We start from the raw sequence: 19,984 nt of genomic DNA, 5'->3' as shown, positions 1-19,984 counted from the left end.
TTAGAAGAGCTAACATCTCATAGTTCAACCCTCAAGAACAGGGGGGTGAGGGCTGGTAGATGGAAGAAGCCTGCATGTGCCTGATTCTACGGTATTTCGTTCTGTCCTTGTGGCAGCCTGGTGAGATGAACCAGCCTCAGGTAGTTAGACTCAGATAGACTGAAAACCACACCAGCCAAGGAGAGCAACACCAAGCCGGAGGCCTCGCTGACAGGCATTTAGGAACACAAGTCATCATCTGTTCCTGCCTCAGTTATACTGAATTAAACTTGAAGTCAGCCAGAGCCGACAATTGAATAACCAGTTTGAACGTCAGCTATACAAGGCCACCTCACTCAAAAATATCCATCCACAGAACAAAATATTCCTGGAGGACAGGACCTGAAGGAGGATGTGTGTTGAGGGCGGTGCTCCTGACCTGGATATGGGAGTACTGAAAGACAAGGCCAACTCTAGGGATGTCTGCAGTCTCCACGGTGACATCTCAAGTGGCACAGGGGTCACCAGTGGCCTCACTTATGTCTGGCAAAGGAAGGCCGCCGGAGTCTCTGGGAGCAGATCACGGGAGGTAACTGCCCAGGAAAACCAGCTCGCACAGTCCAGGGCCAGCAGCCAAGGAGCCAATGGCACTGACCTTTCACTTCTTTTCCAGGGGAATCGGGGTTTGTTCGGGGGCTGTGCTGCTTCCTGAGGTCTCATCTCTGGCGTGCAGACCCTCAGCCCGTAAACGTAGGCACGGCGCTCTTCCCGGGTTCTATTTGGAAGTGACCTCCGTGCTCCCACTGTGCTCCCACCTGACGTCCCAGGATCTTCTATGGCAGCCACACCCGCTCTGTGTCTCTAACGGAAGGCCCAGGCCGACACCAGCAGTCAAACACGTTTGCACACAGCTTTTCTTTGAGGAAGCGATAATCGAGCTCATACTCCACAGATACAGGACCCTCTGGGGGGGGGGGGCACACTCTTGTGTTTGCGTTTGGTAGTGATGTGGATTGTCCCCCACAGGTTCAGGTGCTGGAGGCTTGGCCCAGTGTTGGGGTGGTGGGACCTGTAAGAGGTGGAGCATAGTGGATGGTAGTGAGGTCGTTGAAGAGCCACTCCCAGAGATATTGATTCAGGTCTGATGACACTGGGCTAGTTCCTGCCACTGTGCTGCTGTCTACCAGGAGGCTCTTACCAGAGCTGAGCAGACTTGGAATCTTACTCTTGGGCCTCCATAACTAGGCATTATCACTGATTTAAACATTTTTTAGACAGCTGGAGAGATGGCTCAGTAGTTAAGAGCACTGGCTACTCTTGCAGAGGACCTGGGTTCAATTCCCAGCAACCACATGGCGGCTAACCACTGTCCATAACTCCAGTTCCAGGGGATTCAATGCCCTCTTCTGACCTCTGTGGGCTTTGCATGACACAGGTGCATTCACATCATGCGGGCAACACACTCATGTAAAAAAAAAAATTTATATATATATATGATTAGGCCAGGCGTGGTGGTGCATGCCTTTAATCCCAGCACCTGGGAGGCAGAGGCAGGCAGATCTCTGTGAGTTCCAGGCCAGCCTGGTCTACATAGTGAGTTCTAGGACAGCTGGGGCTACAGGGAGACCCTGTTTCATAAAGACCAAAAAATTTTTTTTACACTGATTGATTGATTAATTGATGGTATGTGTGTCTACATGGAGTCAGTTCTGCGCTTTGGAGTTCCAGGTATTTGTGAGCTGCCTGATATGGGTGCTGGGATCTGAACTCTGGTCTTCTGAAAGAGCAGTAAGCACCCTACCCTTTGATCCATCTCTTCAATCCCTCTTTGTAAAGTACCCACCCTTGCAGATTCAGGCAAAAAAAACTGGATTAAGACGATACTTGATACCCACTATGATGTTGATGTGATCATTTCTGCCTCAGGGTGAGGCTGCCTGCACTCTGGTCATATCGACTTCCTCCATCTCCAAAGCTGACAGTGACAGGTTGATTGATTCTCTTTCGCAAGGGATTCTTCTGACCCTGCCGCTGCTGCCACACTTCCTCCCCTGCCTCACAGTCTAAACCCCTCTCTAAGGACCCTGTGAGTACCTGGCATCCTTCCCTACCTGCCCTGTGCCCCCTTTGGACCCTTGTGAATAGCTGAGACTCATCTGGTCAATCCAGGATAATCTCTGGATCTCAAGGTCTAACTTAATCATATTTGCAAAGTCCCCTGTGCCTTGTGAGAGACACTGGCACAGGTTTGTGGGCTTAGCTTGTGGACTTCTTTAGGAGAACAGGATTCAGCTGATGGATCCTGGACCTCCCTGTCTTCCTGTATTTTTCCACTAGGATGGAGCTCTTTGGGCAGAGCCCTGAATGGCTCATCCTCACACGACACTCACCTGCCCCTGGGTCTGGCACACAGCAGAACTGTACTAGTAACTTTCCTCATTGCTGAGATCCAATATCTGACAAGAAACAGCTTAAGGGAGGAAGGGTTTATTTTGGCCCACAGCTTAAGAAAGGCAACAGGGTATCATGGCACGGCCGCAGGAGTGTGAGGCCAGGCTGTCAAACCCCAAGGCCTAGCCCCAGTGACCTACTTTCTTTAGCAAGGCTCCAAAAGCTTTCACAACCCTCCAAACAGCACCCACCAGCAGTGGACCAAGTGTTCAAGTACATTAGCCGATGAGACTGTCGGGGGGCATTTCACATTCAGGCTACAACAGGGATCATCATAAATTCCAAGACACAGAGCTCAGTCATGTTCCCTCCTCTCCTGAGCTGCACTCTTGCCACGCCGACTGAGGGCCAGGAATCTCTACTGACATTTCAGCTGACACTTGCCCTCCCCAGGGTGAACTAGGAACTCTGGAAAACAGGTTAAGGGCAAATTGGTAGGACATCAGGCTGATGTTCACAGGCCCGCTGTCCACTCACTGCTCTGGTCCCTCAGGAGGAGCCTGGGTTAAACTTAGCATCCCCAGGGCAGGACCCAGGCTGATGATTTTGTTATCTAGCATCTGTGCTGATGCCTGGCTGCCCCAAGCTCCACATGCCAAGGATAGACCAAGGCGTAGGAGGATGAGAGGAGGGACTGGGGCTCTGCGGGTAAATCCCAGCTTCTAGGAGAAGCTGTTCTTGTGGGCAGCACTGCCCAAATCCTGCTATGAGGTCTATTGTGGCCCAGGCTTCCATGCACCATCCTAAAGCCTTTCTGTTCAGCCAGCATCACTTGTAGGCCCCTATTCTCAGAGTGTACATGCCCTCGTCCTTCTGGTCTGTCTGTGTTTAGGCTAGCTGGTTCCAACCGTAAAGGTAGGATTTTAAAGAGCCATCCTGAGATTTTAGACCATAACTGAAAGATGCTTAGAGGAAATAATGTAAATGCAGCCACCAGAACACAGGAAATTGGCTCTCTACAGAGTTACAGGCCAGCTGGAGATGGTTGGTGACAGGCTTCCAACAGACAGACTTCGCAGCCGCTCCAGCGAGCTTGCCTGCCCTTCTCCGTCTCCCTCCCTCTCTCTGGCTAGGCTTGCTCCTTGTGAGGTCCCTAGAGTTGGAGCTGGAGGAACAGAAACCCCACTCCCGTGTTTTCATAGATGACACAAATCAAGCACAAGTCTGTAATTAGCCCTTCCGGCCACACTCCTGGGTACAGTTGTACCCCCTCTCACTGGCCCTCAGATCACACTAGGACCCCAAATTGAAGCTTTTCTAAACTTCCCTACTTTGTGTTGGGAAAACAGAGATGGACCACCTCAAAGCCCAGTTCAGTGTAATTCCAGGCAGGTCTAAGGGGGGCGGGGGGCTGAGGCACACTCTACCAGGGCCTAGCCTATCTGCTCTTAATCAGGGTTAGAGCACTTCCTACCTCAGCAGCCTAACCCAGTGTCACCAGAGGCAGCTGGGAGATAGTGTGTAGACACTTAAGCTATGCTCCAAAAACATTTACAGAAACAAGTGGCGGTGGGATTTGGCCCATGGATCATAGCTGTAGACTGCTGTTCTAATTTGTGAAACAAGACTCATGAAGGTGCCTAGTGTGCAGAAATGTTGAGAAAATTTGAAACACCCCCAGGGCTCAGCACAAAACTGGCAGACGGGTGTGATGGATGCCTGCCATTACAGGGGTATCTGAGCCAGGCTCTAGCTGTTCTGGGTGGGTTCTGCACTGTAGAACTGGAGCCCTCTCTCATCTATCCATGTCACTGCCTCTGCAGACTGAGATGGCGGCCTGAAGTCATGTTGGGTCACCGAAGTCAGACTCATTCAAACAGCCCCTGAACACCTTGCATGTGCCTCACCACACTGGAGGCCTCAGGGGAGGAAGGCTGGCAGGTCCTGTTAACTGTGCCAGGAACTCTCCAGACAGCCTTTGTTCTCTGCCTTTCCAGGCCCACACTCCCAGCCTCTCATCAGTCTAATCTCATTTCTCCTCCCAAGGCTATGGGGATGATCTCTCTTGGCGTACTAGTTGTGTCCCCCACTATGAGCACATACCTGACAAGGATGAGGGTTTTAGCTCAGTTTCAAGGTGGCTGGGGATCTGGCTGTGATGGGGCACCAATCAGAAAGCTGAGAACCGGAGCTGGCTGAATGGGGCCAGGCTATAACCATAACCCACATGTCTGCCCCCAGTGACGTGCTTCCACCAGCTACACCTCGTGTCTCCAAGATTCCACAACACAACCACCCCCTGAAACAGCACCACCAGCTGGGGACCATAGAGGGACATTTCATATTCCAACATGCCCCTCTACCATCTAAGATGCTCAGTGGCTCCTGCAATCTTGGCTCATCAGCCCTGGATGGGCGGGTATGCAGCAGATGCTCACCTGGCTGTCCCTGTGGGGGACAAGGTTAAAGACAAAGGGGGTCGTACATGGTGTTTTCTGTGTCCGTTTCCTGAATTTGTAAACCATGCTGTATTAGTTTTCTATTGCTATGTAACGATCACTACTGAGTGACTTAAAGCAATAAGCGTTTTTTGCTTATAGTGTCTCTACATAGGGAAACCCAGAACAGTTTAGCCAGCAGGCTCCAGTGTGAGGCTGCAGGCAAGATGTTGGGATCCAAAGGCTTGAATGGACTGGCTTTCCCACACGGCTCTTGGCAGGAAGAACAGTTCCTTGTGGCTGCTTGCTGGGGGCCTCAGCTCCTTGGCACTGGATCTCTCCACTCAGCTGCCTTAGGGTTTTCATGCGGCCAGTCGAGAGAGAGAGAGAGAGAGAGAGAGAGAGAGAGAGAGAGAGAGGAGAGGGACCTTGGGTGATCTGTGCTTGGAGGTCACATGTCTCGCTTCTGCCCCATTCTGTTCAGCAGAAGAGTCGCTATGCACAGTTCACATTCAAGAGGAGGGGGGCTAAGCCAGCTCTTGAAGGAAGGCTGTCCAAGAATGTATAAATGTATTTTAAAACCACCACACACTTATGCATCAACTTTGTAACCTGCACATGGACATACCAAGGTGTGTGGACAGAGAATCCAGGAGAAGCTGAGAGCCCAGTGTGCCTGCTCAGGAGCCCCCACAAGATGCTGTTCTGCTCCTTGAGCTTTGGCTTTACCCGTGCGATGAGTCCATGGTGTTGTGACAAACACCTGTGGTCTCAGCACTTGGGAGTGGAGGCAGGAGGACCAGAAGTTCAAGGTCATCCTTGGCCGCCTAGTGACCATGTCTCAAAAAAAGCTCACCAAAACAACAAAAAGAAGTAAACGGAGGGACATCAACAGAAGAGGGGAGGGTCGGAGGGGGAGGAGGGGGAGAGGGGAAGAGAAGTGAAGGAGGAAGGGTCGGAGGGGAAAAAGGGGGAGAAGGGAAAGAGAAGTGAGGAGGAAGGGAAAGAAGAGGAACAGGAGGAGGAAGAGGAGGAAAAGACCCATTTCTGGGATCCTAGAGATTAAACAAGCTCTTGCATGAGACAGACAGATCCTAGAACATATCTGGTTGTTACTCAGCAGTGCAGACAGGGCCCTTCAGCCTGGTGTCTCTCTATTCTCCTAGCACCCCATCCCCCTACAGAAAGGCTCCTACTTCCCTCTGCTCTGTACCCCTGGACTCACACCATCCACACTGTAGTGTTATTCTTGCTTACAAGACCTGACCTGCTTTTACAACTATTTTTACTATTAATAACCACAAGACTTCTTCTGCGTACCCTCCCAAGACTTTAAACAACAAAGCAACATATATTTTAGGTAACACAGAATGCCAAAATATAAAAAGGGAAGACTTCCTCTTTCCTGTTTGCTACAGTGGCAGTTTTTAGTGGAAAAATGTTCGCCTAGACAGGTGCCAGCTGGAGAGGCGCATCCTCAGACTCTGAGCCCATCACTGCGTAGACCCTCCTCTGGGGGAGGGGAGGACCAATCCTGCTAGACTGTTTCGTAGATAGACGTGTTAGCACAGAGTGTGCAAAAGATGTTGCGTACCTCCTGTCTCTGTGGCATCTGTGTGATGAAAGGCCATCCCTCTGTACCAAAGACGTCCACTGGTACAGTCGTGCCCATCTTGAACCAAACTGATGATCTTATAAGCAGTTGCCTGTAGAATTTCTCCCAAGATCTGTGTGGTAACAGAGGGCAAGGGGCTGGGCAGCTTCCTTGTGAGGTTCTGAAATGGCAAAACGAAATCCATTTCGTCCTGGCTGAGTTTCACTTCGCCCCGTGTCTTTGTCCAGCCACTCCCACTGCAGACAGCCGGGCAGAACGTCTCATGCAGGGAGCTTCAGGCGTGCATCGCTTCTACAATACCAGGAAGCTTACAAGCAGCCAGGTGGCATAGCACACCCTTCCTCCTAGCTACACCTGCATCTCCAGGGAGCCCATTGTTCCTGCAATTCTGAGAAACTTGTTTTTTCCTGATCGAAACTTTTTGTTAACTGAAACCTGTTTGTTAACTGACCTGCCCCTGGTCTGGTGTAACTAAGGTGAGCTGATGTTCACTATGGTTATTGGCTTTGCCCTGGAACAATGTAATTGTGGTTTTAAACTTTATAAACCCTGCCCTGCTTCTCCTTGGGGTCTATAGTTCTTTGGGCATTAGCCCCCTCCCTGAACGCCGGCTATTAATAAAGGTCTCCTGATTTGACCATCACTATGTGGCTGGCGTTCCTCTGTGCATCTTGCCTGGCATTACAGTGTCCATCAGAAAACTATGAGATCCTGGCTTCCACCTACACAAAACCTGTATCACAACCTTAGAATTTCAGCAAGATGGGAAATAAGTTGTCCCAGAACTCCTCTCCTCTCCAGAGAGCAGAGTCGAGGGGCAGGTATGAGAGACCTGTCATGCAGACTGGGTTCCCTTGGCTTCATTCTGTAGCCAATTTCTACCACAGTTACATGCCACTTTCCCAGTTAAAGTGTGTGTACTTTTGCCTAAAGACTCATTTTCCATATAATTATCTGTCTTGGTTTTATTTATGTTGCTGTGATAAAAATACCCCAGCCAAAAGCAGCTTTGGAGAGAAAGGGTTATTTGGTTTACAATTCCAGGTTGCAGTTCCATCATTTTGGAGAAGCCAAGGCAGATCTTAGCAGCTAGATAGCCACAGTCAAGAGCAGATAGAAAAGAGTGTACAGCAAGCTGCCTGCTTGCTCCCTGCAGGCAAGTTGCTAATACCCAGCTAGTTTTCTTCTCTCGTGTAATTCAGGTCTCAGCGTGGGGAATGGAACCACCCATGGTGGGCTTGGTTCTTCCACATCAATTAACAATCAAGACAGATGCCACAGATGTGCCCACAGGCCAACTTGATCTGGACAGTTCCTCATTAAGACTTCCCAGGTAATTCTAAGCATGTCAAGCTAACAATTGAAACTTAAACAGCAGGACAGCTTGTGGTGATTTCTGTACTGGGTGTTCCCTTCTTATGAATTATATTGAAAAAAAAAAAACCTCAAACCCTATGCTTATAATTGCACCTTGGGAGTCCAGCACTTCCAGAAAAGGGCTCTGGGCCTTGGACCAATGAGGTCCTAAGCCCTGACTTCAGTCCTCACACAGTCACATGCCTGGATCATCATGTATAACAGGTTCAAGAATACAGACCTTCCAGGAAAACACAGCAGGGTGCTGTCTCCCAAGGTTTCCTGTAGTTTCTGTACACCTTAGGAAGACATCAAAGATCATCTGTCATTCAGCAGCTCTTGCATCTGCACTGAGCCCCTGACCATGAACTTGTGCCCATCAACGGAGGGGTTTTCTGTCACTCTTCGATGATGTGCAGATGAATACTGTGTTCAATGTACTTTTCTTTTCTCACCATGGAGCTCAGGGTGGCCTCAAACTCATGCTCCTCTTCCCCTGGCCTCCTAAGTGTGGGCGTGTGGACATGTTCCACCATGTGTAGCTCAGATGTATTCTTGCTATACACATTCCTTAGGGACTGGGTAGGGCCAAGAGACAATCAGTAATCACCCTCCCCCCCAGCTTCCATTTCAACAAAACGCCGTAGCAGCATACATTTCTCATGATAGGCCAATCAAAGGGACTGAGTGCAAGTTCCACTTGGAGGCAGTCTGCCTGATACTTTTGATGGAACTAGGGGAGCTGAGGCTGGGGGACTGGTGTCTCCCACCTATTCTTCTTCACTAAAGCACACACCCTAGAGGGCCAGGTCCCTCTGAGAGCTGAGTTAGTCTGGAAGTCAGAACGGGGCTGATTCTAGCCACTGCTCTGCCCCTTGCTGGTGGAGAAGAGGTGATAGGGGTCTTAACTTTAGCACTGCAGGCAGGTGTATATGGAGGTGGAGAGCCGTTCTTTAAGCCAGTGAGCTCCAAGCCCGTGGAGCAACAAGACAAGCTCTTCCTGCTGCTGGCTGTCACTGTAAATCCCGCTGTCCCGCACTGACTTCCTGTAAATTATTCCTCAGCTCTGTTTAGAACCTGTCGCGCTTATCTTGACGGCAGCTACCTTCAAGGCATCAACCTGAATGTTGCAGTCTAACTATGAGGGAGATTGCATTGGTATAATGGAGGCCAGAGTTCTTGAATCAATTATCAGAGTCTTCTATGGGCACAGGAGGATGTGGTGCTGACAGCTTGCTTGTGGCCCTCCTACCTTGGCCTGAATCCCTGTGGGCTATGTCTGCCCCACAGTATGAACTAGACAGTCTCTCTCTGACCCCTCTAGGGTAAAGAGAGAAGCACTGTACTGTCTTGGCGCCTCCAGAAGTCACTTTATTCTTTGTATAGTGGCCCTTGGGAACATCTGAGTTGCTGGCTTCTGTGTACTGGGTCTTTGACTCTGAGAAACTGTTGGTTGGCACAGTGTGTGTGGACACACCAGTGGTCCACAAGTCCACAGGTCAGAGGAAAAGAAAGCTGACAGATAAGTCTGTATGAAAAGGGAGAATAGCTCTTGCAAGGAGAACAAAGGCACAGTGTGTATCTATCTCCCGTCCCTGTTGCTGTGATTCAATATTCTGATCAGTGCAACGTAAGAGTTTATTTTGGTTCACAGCTCAAGGCACAGTTCATCTGACAGAAGCCTGCCACAGAAGAGGCACGTGCATCCATGCACTAACTTACTCTATCCATTTTATAGAGAGCCTGGGATGCTAGCCCAGGGAACAGCCCCACCCACAAGTAAGAGGGGGCTTCCACCAAGTAATGCAGTTAAGACAACCCTTCACAGGCCTGCCTGGCAGCCCTTCTCCCAGAAGAGTCTAGATTTGTCAAATTGATACTTAACAGTAAACACTGCAGTGTGTGTCTCGGCAGAGGAAGGGGGCAGAGAACATGTCAGGGGTGTGGAGGAAGCACAGTGCCATCCTGGAGGATTCTACATCTGCAGCCAATCCTGTATTAAGAGTGTCAGGGGCAGGGGAATTGTACCGAACATTACAGATGATTTTGCCACTATTCCCTGAACAAACTCATCGTAACGATTTGCAAAGTGTTTGCAGTGTTTTACGGACTGCTTGTAGCATATCAGGCATTTCGAATCATCTAGAGGTGATCTGAGGTACATGGGAGGATGAGCTTTGGTTTGTGTGGATTTTGGTATTCATGGGGACTAGAACCAATCTCCTCGGATAAACGAGGATCTCTGTACATTTTCCAAGGCTCTGCCAAAGGCGAGCTTAGAGCCCCGGGGATGAGCTCAAAGGCTCTGATGCCTCCTCACTGGGATGTCATGGTCTTCGGGGCCTCCAATTACTGGGCTTCCTCACGACCTAAACCTCCCCAATCCCAGGTGCTAGGATAAGCCCTCAGCATGGCTGTCACCCAGCTGAAAAGCCTGCTCTTTCTATCAGCACAGCCCAGTCTGAACTGGCAGCCTCTTCTGTTCTCCACACGGCCTTCACTCCCTCCATCCCCGGGCTTTCTGCAGGACACCATGAGGGCAGAGCCCCCAGGCCTCTCTCTGGGAGGTTTTCTCCTTCTGACACTCTTCTATCATCACTCTGGATTCTCTCAAGCATAGGGTCACCAACAGTTGTCCAAGGGGCATTGTGGGTTGGTGGGGGCCTGCGCCCAAACATTTGGAACCCTGAATTTCAAATACATACAAGCTTTCCGAGGTAGCCACACATTCCTCATGCCATTATTAAAGCCAGAAAGATATTTCCATTCCTTCAAATTCTTGCTGAAACAAATCACTGCCTGATGCCGTAACAGCGTCTGCCTGGCACTACCATGTTTACAGAGCCAAGGAAGCGGGTGGAGCAGGGAGCAGAAAGCCTGTGCATGCTGTTCTGAGAGCATCCTGTGGCTGTGGGCTACAGGCACGTGGGAGCGATTAAAATTCTTCTCCCAGCAGAAGGCAATCCTGTGGTCGGTACCTCTAGGCGCCTGGCAGCCATGAGTCAGGTTCCCCCATGTGTCTGCCTCTTATTTCCTGCTCACTGTGCCCTGGCCCGATTGCTGACTGTTTGGGTCTGTGAACCTGCTGGCTGACCTTTGCCTCGGGCAGATAGAGTAGTCGTGTGATTAAGGTTGGGTCCCAGACTTCCTCCTGTGTCCTGAGTTTTACCCAAGGGAACAGACAGGCCAGGAGAAGTAAAGAACCGGTAGGACCGTCTCCCTTGAAGAAAAGTGAACTGGAGTCATGCAAAAAACATTGAAGGTTAGGGGTGAGGTGTTGTATTTCCAAATTTACTGTTAGAGATAATTAGATACTGGCCGAGCGGTTCTCCAAAGTATTTTAAGTTCCAAAATCAGTCACACATTGTTTCTGAAACAGAGTGGAAGGTGGGACTTCTGCAAAGTCTGCTTCGGCCTCCATTGGCGGCTCCAAAGAGGGCGGAGACCCAGACTAGACCGAGGGGTCCACGGGAAGTACTCTACACACGTTCTTCAGATGAGCCTCTAGGCCTGGCCCTGATCCTTTGATCTCTGGACTGGAACTTGGCAGAGCCCAGAACCCTATCAGGCTATGGTCCCCCTGGGACCTGAACCCTAGCCTAGTCCAGCTACATCACTAGAAAAGGAGTTGTGGGCAGTGTGACTGTTAGTGTTCATATGTTATTGGAGGTTTAACTTGACCTACCTAAAGGAAGCAAAGTCTCCAGTAAAATCCTGCTCCTGTGTTTATATGTGGAGCCATCTCAGGGGGAGATCAACTCTGGAATTAATGGGCTGAGAAGAATGTCTGCCCTCACTGCAGTGTCCTGGCCCCACCTAATCCCATGTGGGCCTGAGTGCAACAGAGGCCCAAAGATGTGATGATTAGTGTTCACTGTGAATTTGATAGAGTCCAGACTCACCTGGGAGCTGGGCCTCTGGATGTGCCTGTGGGGATTATCTTGATTGAGGTGGGCAGACCCACCATGCACGGGTGGTGCCGTTCCTTGGCTGGGATCCTGGACTGGGTAAGTGGAGACAGGGAGCTGAGCAGTGCCGTGCATCCATCTCTCTCTGCTTCCTGATGTGGATGTGATGTCACCAGCTGCGTCAAGCTCCTGCTGCCTTGACTTTCCCACCATGATGGGCTGTACTTTTGAACTCTGAGCCAGAATAAACTTTTTCTCCCTTGAGTTGTTTGTGCCTGAGTATTTTATCACAGCAACAGGAAAAGAAGCCAAGGCAGAGGGAGCACAGTCTGCACATCCATCTCCTACCCTTGGATGTCCGGCTCTGAACTTTGCACTCCTAGATTTACCCTGCTGAGCTCCTGCTCTTGGAGCTTCGAACTCAAACTAAGTTAAGTCCACCACCGGCTTTTCTGGGTCCATGGCTTGCTGATGGCAAATCCTGGGACTTTTCAGCATTCAGAACTGCACGGTCAGTTCCTATACCGAATCACCTCTTAGACCATAATTCATCATTCACAGTTCTAATCCCCAGCGATCCTCACTGGGACGGGTAGTCCATGCCACCTCCTTCAGCAGCACTGTCCCTCGTACCCTTGTCCTCCCTTTCTCTCTGGTGCCCACTTTGGACTGCTCAAGGTGGGCAGATTCTGAGTAGACAGGAAGAATTAACGATACCTGAGTCCTATGACTAGTGAGGCTTCTTCCCAAACAGACCATAATTCATCATTCACAGTTCTAATCCCCAGCGATCCTCACTGGGACAGGTAGTCCATGCCACCTCCTTCAGCAGCACTGTCCCTCGTACCCTCGTCCTCCCTTTCTCTCTGGTGCCCACTTTGGACTGCTCAAGTTGGGCAGATTCTGAGTAGACAGGAAGAATTAACGATACCCGAGTCCTATGACTAGTGAGGCTTCTTCCCAAAATAGCCAGGTCCTCAGCCCTGCTCTTTGGTCAACCTAACCCTGTTAAGTTCCCAGGGGTGGCCTGGCCCTGTGTCCTATATCTCATGTGACTACCCAGATCTGGAGCTCGACTGCCTCCCATGGCTCTGTCCACACATCATGCAAATATACCTTCCTGTGAATTGCTCCAAGTCCTCTGTGGGGGGAGGGGTCTATAAGATGATGGTTGAGGCCACTAGGTCCACAGCGTAACTGGTAACAATGACCACTATGGACCATTTTTCATGTTTCCCAAACCCTGAGCCATGTGCCAGCTTGACAAGCCTTCCTCCTTCAGTTATCCCAGCAGCCTTCGAGGCTGCCATTGGACTGACTTTTCTTCATCAAGGAATGCCAAGCACTGGTGTCTCCTGCTCACTCGCTTGCTAAGCACAACTGCTGTCTTATCTGACTTTACTCTCATGGTAGTGGCACAACATGAGTCCCCACTTCACGGATGGACATTCTAGGAGCTTGGAAAAGTCTCAAGCCACAGTTCAAAGCTAAGGCCACCACCTCAGGCTGAGCTCCAGAGTACCTGCCACAGCCACCCAGGTCCTCAGGGGACTCTTTCTCTCAAGGGCTCTGCTCTAGACAGCTCTCTAAGGTGACTCTGACATCCTTCATGAAGGGTTCACTCTGTGTCGGATATCAGATGGGCTCCCTGGGTGCCTGGCTGCCTGGTAGCAATACAGTGACCCCCACTAACTCTCCCCAGTAGGCTAGTGTTGAGATGTAGTCCCATGTTCCACTTGGGGGGTGGTTGGCTGATGTCTGCCCCACAAAACTCTGAGAAATTAGTTCATTCGAAACAGAGATTGAGCCCGATCCATAGGAGTGTTGGTGAGAGGGGGGTGTCAGAATGGCACTGGAGCGCATTTACATAATTACAACCATATGTCCTCAAAGAATGGGAATAGTTTTCCCTTTTACACAATGACTCTGGAAACTGCTTCAGGAAATTAGCTTCAACCCCCGATTAAGTTAAACTCGACGTGTCAGAAAAGCACCATAGAGTGAATATGTGCCTCTGAGCACCCTGTGGCTCCCAGCATTCCTGGCCATTAACCGTATTAAATTGACAAGAGATTCTGTGTGTAGACAAAAGAAAATTTCAGAGCATCTTGGGTGAAATTAAATCCTTCGAAGATCAGGGTATTCATCTTTCATATGGCTCTCTAGATAGATTTGAAATTCAATCTCATACTGACTGAGTTATTGTAAGAAAAATCCAGGTTGAAAGGAATATGCATTGTTTACGGGCGTTTGGTCTTAATTTTAAATACTGTGCTGAAAAATACGTCGCCATAGACCTGCTCGTCCTACGAACCAACATGCAAGGACTGGCTTCAAGAGTCACTTTCAACACTCACTAATAAGAGCTGTAACGTGTGCCTTGGAAAATGCGCCCTACCTGTACAACCTTGATGTTGACGTGCACAATGACCATATTGACTTCAGCCCCCCACCCCCTCCCCGTCCTGTGACTGCTGCATACACTTCCAATTTCCTAAGCATGTTTTCGTCAATTGGCGTCAGATAATGGGCACTTAGAGTGGGCAGGAAATGGCTCCATTTTCTTACCTCATTATTCTGATTAGTGCAGTGCAGCACCACTTGGGCCTCACCAGCATCAAGGAAATACTGGCCCTCTCTTGAGGCTCCTTGTCCTGCCTTCTAAACTGCAGCCTCTGTATAGATCAACCTGGACTTAGAACCGGAGAGTTTATGGCTGAAGAAATAAAAGGGATTTTATTTGTCCAGTGAACATCTGGACAAAGACTTCAGGCAAAATGTCTAATAATGGCATCAGCATCAAAAGGTTCTTGGGAAACGGAGACTCACAACCTGGGGTTTCTGGGGTAAGCTTTGAACTTCCAGTGTGGCGGCAGAGTTGTTTTTGTTTGTTGCAGGCTCTAAGGAAACCTGAGCAGGCCTGTCCTCTTCTGTGGCACAGGAGGCTTTCGGGGGAACCCCCTCTCCTGAGGTGGCCGGGAAGGCCAACACCCTGGTCGCTGCTTTTATTTCTGTGTCTTTAAGAGGCTGATGATTTACCAAGTGCTCTTCTTAAATGAGGCATAGCTGGAGACACACTCATGTGACCGTGGAGGTGCCCGAGGTCCTTGGGCTGTCCCTTCTTCCCAGGCGCAACTCTCTGCTCCCAGACAAAGGAGAAGTCTGCCTGGTCTCAGAGACCACGGGTCTGAAACCTGACGTGACCGTATCTGCCACCTCCAGGTGTCTCTCTGATTCCCGTGACATGCTCCCCTTGTTTGGGACCCTCGGCTCCATTTGCTTATTGAACTTCTCTGTGGGAATGAGGTTCTATGCACAAGCCTGTGGTACAGATTTATGTGGGAGAGCCAAGACCTGGACTATCCAGACTACCAAAACGACTATCAAGCTGACCTTTGGCTACAGCAAAGGAGAGCCGACCTTCGGCTCTCTGGTTGTGAAGGATAGAAAGGACTCCCTGGCAGAGCAAAGCTTACTGTGTTCCAACACTAGGCTTCCAGGTAATAGCACTCTTATATGTAAAAATAGTGTAGGCAGACAGTTGGATGTTCCCCTTAATTAATGACTTGGAGTCTGAAGATGGGCTGTGCATCCTGTTTTTGTAGTAATCAGAATGTGGACTGCCATTTATCCATAACCGTCATGTTGCTGGACACTCCTCTCCTGCCCAAGCCATTATGACCTGATGCCTAGACTACCAAGCTCATGAAAGCATCCACTTTCCCCTTCCCCAGCACTGCAGAGTCTTTGATGCTGTTTCGTACTTAGCCAGGTAGGCTAAGTCAGCACTAGTTTAGACATGTTGCTTAAATCCTTGAGAAGAAAATGAATCCAGGATGTGCTGGACACCACCTTAACTCTCAGATGCTGAGGTCTTTCCTAAGCTCATCCTCATTTCACCCCTGCCCTCCCTGCAAAGACATCCCCTGGCCTTACAGAGCCTCCTTCCAGCCAGAGTCATGCATGGAGCTCTGTCTGGATTGCCAATCAGTGACTCACCTTCCTGCCCACACAGAGCACTTGAAAGTGGAATCTTGCTTAAGGCAGGAGGAGAGTCCACATCTGTGTCATCTGGGTTCCATCCCTCAGGTCACATGTAGCCTTGGACTTCAATGTGGATGTTTATGTCCCTGTGCTGTATCTATGTGAGTGGGTGCACGGTCCTGTATACACAGGTATGCGCACATGTGCATGCACGTGTGTGAAGGTCAGAGGTCAACCATGGGGTCTCCCTTGATTTTTTGAGGCAGAGTGTCTCATTGGACCCTGAGGATTGCTGATTAGGATAATCAGGCTGGTCAGCAAGCTCAGAGACCTCACTGCCTCCACCTCCCTCCCGGTACTAGGGCTATAAGAGAGAGTTACTATGCTCCTTTTTTTTTGAGGGGGGGTTTGTTTGGGGTTTCTTGCTTGTTTGCTTGTTTGTTTTTTGAGGAACAGCCTCACTATGAAGCCCTGGCTGACTTGGAACTCACAATGTAGACCAGGATAACCTCAAACTCACAGAGATCCACCTGTCTCTGCCTCCAGAGTGCTGGGATTAAAGGTGTGCACCACCACGCCTGGCTATGTCCAAACCTTTAATGTGGGTGCTGGCAGTCCAAGCCCAAGACGCCATGCTTGCAGTGTAAGGACTTCACTGAGCCACCTGAGCGATCGCCGCAGCCTTTCAGTACTCAATTTTGATGTCGTTCATGTTGGCACCACATTTCATACCTCTGAAGTGCTCCCAGACCCCAGTCCAGTGCTAAATGCTGGTGAATGCCTGGGAAGCATGAATACTTCCTCCCAGTGTTGGGGTGTCAATGGTGATCACAGTGACCCCCAGGCCTTCCCAAGATCTGATCATCTCTCTACAGAGAGATGGTTAAATATACAGAAACTTTGAACCTGCTCAGTAACAGTTAATGTCTGAAGCCCAACTGGAGGGCAGAAACTGACTTACATTTTTCAATCTCTGTTCCCTAAAGAGCGAAGAAGCAATGATTTACAGCCATCCAATGCTACTCTCTTCTCCAAGCCGCAAGGCCCTGAATGAGCCCTTCATTCAGCAAGGAAAATACAGTTGTCCCATTTGTCTTATTTCTAAACATTTGCCCACTTTGTTAGCTTTTCTGTGAACCGGCTTCTTCAGTGACCTTCAAAGGATGAAACTGGACATGGTTTTACAATAGCTAAATCACTGTCAAATGTCATTAAGCTGTTCTTTATGGCAATACATGGTAGCACGTGACTCCTTCCAAAACAGCCTTGTATTTCTGTAATGGCGAATCTTGGTCCACACTCCTGGGAAGAGGCAGCCCAATTAAGGAATTTCCTCCATCAGATTGGCCTGCGGGCATGTCTGTGAGGCATTTTCTTTAATTGGTAATTGATGTGGGAGGACCCAGCCCACCGTGGGTGGTGCCATCCCTAGGCACGTAGGTCTGGGCTGTGCAAGGAAGGTGATCCTGGGAGCCAGCCGGTAAGCCTCGTTCTTCTGTTGGTTTCTGCTTTAAGCGCCTGCTATATGCTCCTGTCTTGGTTTCTCTTGATGATGGAGTGTGAAACCTGTACAATAACAGGAAGCCTCTCCTCTCCAAGTCGCTCTTGGTCATGGTGTTTATCAGAGCAGCAGAAAGCAGGGCAGAACAATTATGACACACTGCACTGCTGCTCAGGTACTGACTGGGTTTTTCGAAGATGAGTGTGTTTAGCCTGTTCCTCTCTTGACCCTGTGGACTAGTCTGGTGATTCATACAATGTCAGCATTTGCCTTGCTTCCTGTCTGTGGTAGAGAAACCGTAGAACTGTCTGGAAAAACCATTTCCTTTGTCTTGTGAAATTCTTTACAGCTTCTCCAGGAGTGTGGTCACAATGACGCTGTGGTACGAGCTGAGTGTCCTCAGGAAGCCAAGAGAGATGGCCAAGAGGGGGTGGGAAAACACCACAGGCTGGCACAGGGAAAACACCACAGGGCGAGTGTAGGAAAGGCTTCTGGGTCCTACGCCCTCCTTGCTCAGGTCACTTCCCCCTCCTTGCTCAGGTCACTTCCCGTTGGAACAGGCGCTTCCCAGCAGTTCTGGATAAGTGGAAGTGGATGAGGTCGGTGATATACTGTTTCCTGTTCTAGCTTTCAGTTTGTTGCCATGGTGAGCTGCCCATCTGATATCACGTGTCCTCGTGGTGGGAGAAGAAAGTCTTCTTAGGTAGAAGCCAGTCCACACCGGTCCAAGCTATGCTTTGGCATGTCTGCCCATTCACACGTTCATTCGTGCGCCCACAGCTTCATCCCTCAGGCACGCTTTCAGAGAATGCCTACTATAGTCATCTCTAGTACTCCTCTCTCAGCATGCAAAGTGTCCCGCTTGAGAAGCTCATGAGCCACAGGCTTCCCAGTACTCTCTGTCCTGACCTTCCACAGACCTTAGCAGAGGAAGCAGATTCATACAGACCAACTCCCTGCATGGAGCCCAGTGTCTGACACTGATCAGCCCCAGGAAGGCAAGTTACAGCAGATCATACATGGACATTGGGAGCAGGGGCTTAACCGTGGTACTTAAGTAGCTGGGCGGACTTGTGCAAGCTCCCTTCTGTGTCTTAAAAGGAGCTAAAACAGAATCCCTTCCACAGAGTCTCGTGACAACACCGAATGCAAAGTTCCAGGAACACCCAACCTTTTGAGATTCCGACACAATTATTTTCATCTACAAAGTTCACATCTGAGATCTGTGCAATCTAATTACTAAAAAGGCCAAAACTATTCAGCCCTGGCTGGCCTGGAGCTTGCTATGTAGACCAGGCTGGCCTCAAACTCACAGATTCATCTGCCTCTGCCTCTTGAGTGCTGGGGTTTAAGTTTGCAATTTTATGTTAATCTGTATTCACAGCCATCCTTGATCACATTAGATTGGATACATGTATATCACTTACATGAAAGAACTGATGATGTGATGTGTGTGAGGGAGGCGTGTGGCCACCAGGTGATGCAGAGGTTGGAGGACGCATTGGGTGTCCTGTTCTATCGTTCTTCAGTTTATTTCCTTGAGACAGCCCCTCTCACTGAACCTGAAGCCAGACTAGCAGCCAGTAAGCCTCAGCAATCTCCTGTCTCTGCCTCCCACAGCACCAGAGGTTACAGGTGCAGCCAGGCCTGGCTTTTTACATGGTCCTGAGAATTTGAACTCAGGTCCTCGTGTTTGGGCAGTCAGCACTCTTACCCACTGAGCCATCTCCCCAGACATCATCTGACTTTTTGTGTGTGATCCTCAACACTGGAAACATCACAAAACAGAACTCTTTACTATTTAATCTGGAGTCAGATTCCTATACAAAATGACACTATAATATCAGTTGTTATGACTGTTAACACAAAGCTTTGAACAAGAACCAGGTAGCTAACTCAGAAGTTATTGTGAAGGCAGTTGGCTTGGGGGCTGGTCTCAGGGAATACTCAAATTCCATAATTATTGTAGTTATTGAATCCAGATTGGGCAGGTGGAGGTTGCGGGGGGTGCTGTGCCCTTTGGTTTAATAACAGTAAAAGACTGAGGCAAAGTCACCGGATCCAGAGGGTCACAGCCCTTCAGGCAATTCTTATGGAACAACATCTTAAACTTAACAGGCCTTGCTCACAGAATCATGCCGAAAGCCATACTAGGGGAGTAGAGTCATCAACAAGGGGTATTTGGACACAGTCATTAGGCTTTTTATAAAAAACTTCAAAATAAGGGCCAGGGCATGAAAAACAAAACATACCAGAGCAGTCATGCATCCTGATATCAGCCAAGGTGTGGGGACCTTCTCCTCCAGCTCATGCAGGGCAGGTCGCTGTTGGCACCTGGCAGCTGTGGTAGATCATGGTGAAATGGGACCCAAGGCAGGGGGCACTGCGAGGGAACAGGTGCCCAAACAGCATATGCCAACTGCATTTATGAGGGGTGCATAATCCCAGTGATTTATGAGGGGGGCATAATCCCAGTGACTAGGTGGTCTGCAAGATGGAATTACAGTGCAGCTCTGGGAAATAAGCTTATCTGTCCTCTCTCTATTCTCTCTCTTCCTCTTTTCCTTTCATTATTTCTTTTTTTCTTTCATTTAATGTTTTAAATGTTTTTCATTGAGAATTTCATACATGCATATAAGGTGTTTTGATCAAATCTGCACCCACTCCCTCCCCTCCAACACCTCCCATATCTCCCCATCACTTTTTTCTGACAACTTCATGTTTTTTTTTCTTTTTTCTCTTTTTAAGACAGGGTCTCTCTGTAGCCCCAGCTGACCTGGAACTTGCTATGTAGACCAGGCTGGCCTTGAAG

This window comes from Nannospalax galili, unplaced genomic scaffold (genome assembly GCF_000622305.1).
Source record: "Nannospalax galili isolate Female #2095 unplaced genomic scaffold, S.galili_v1.0 scaffold149, whole genome shotgun sequence".
In the NCBI taxonomy this organism is placed as follows: Eukaryota; Metazoa; Chordata; class Mammalia; order Rodentia; family Spalacidae; genus Nannospalax; species Nannospalax galili.
This window is presented reverse-complemented; position numbering follows the sequence as displayed.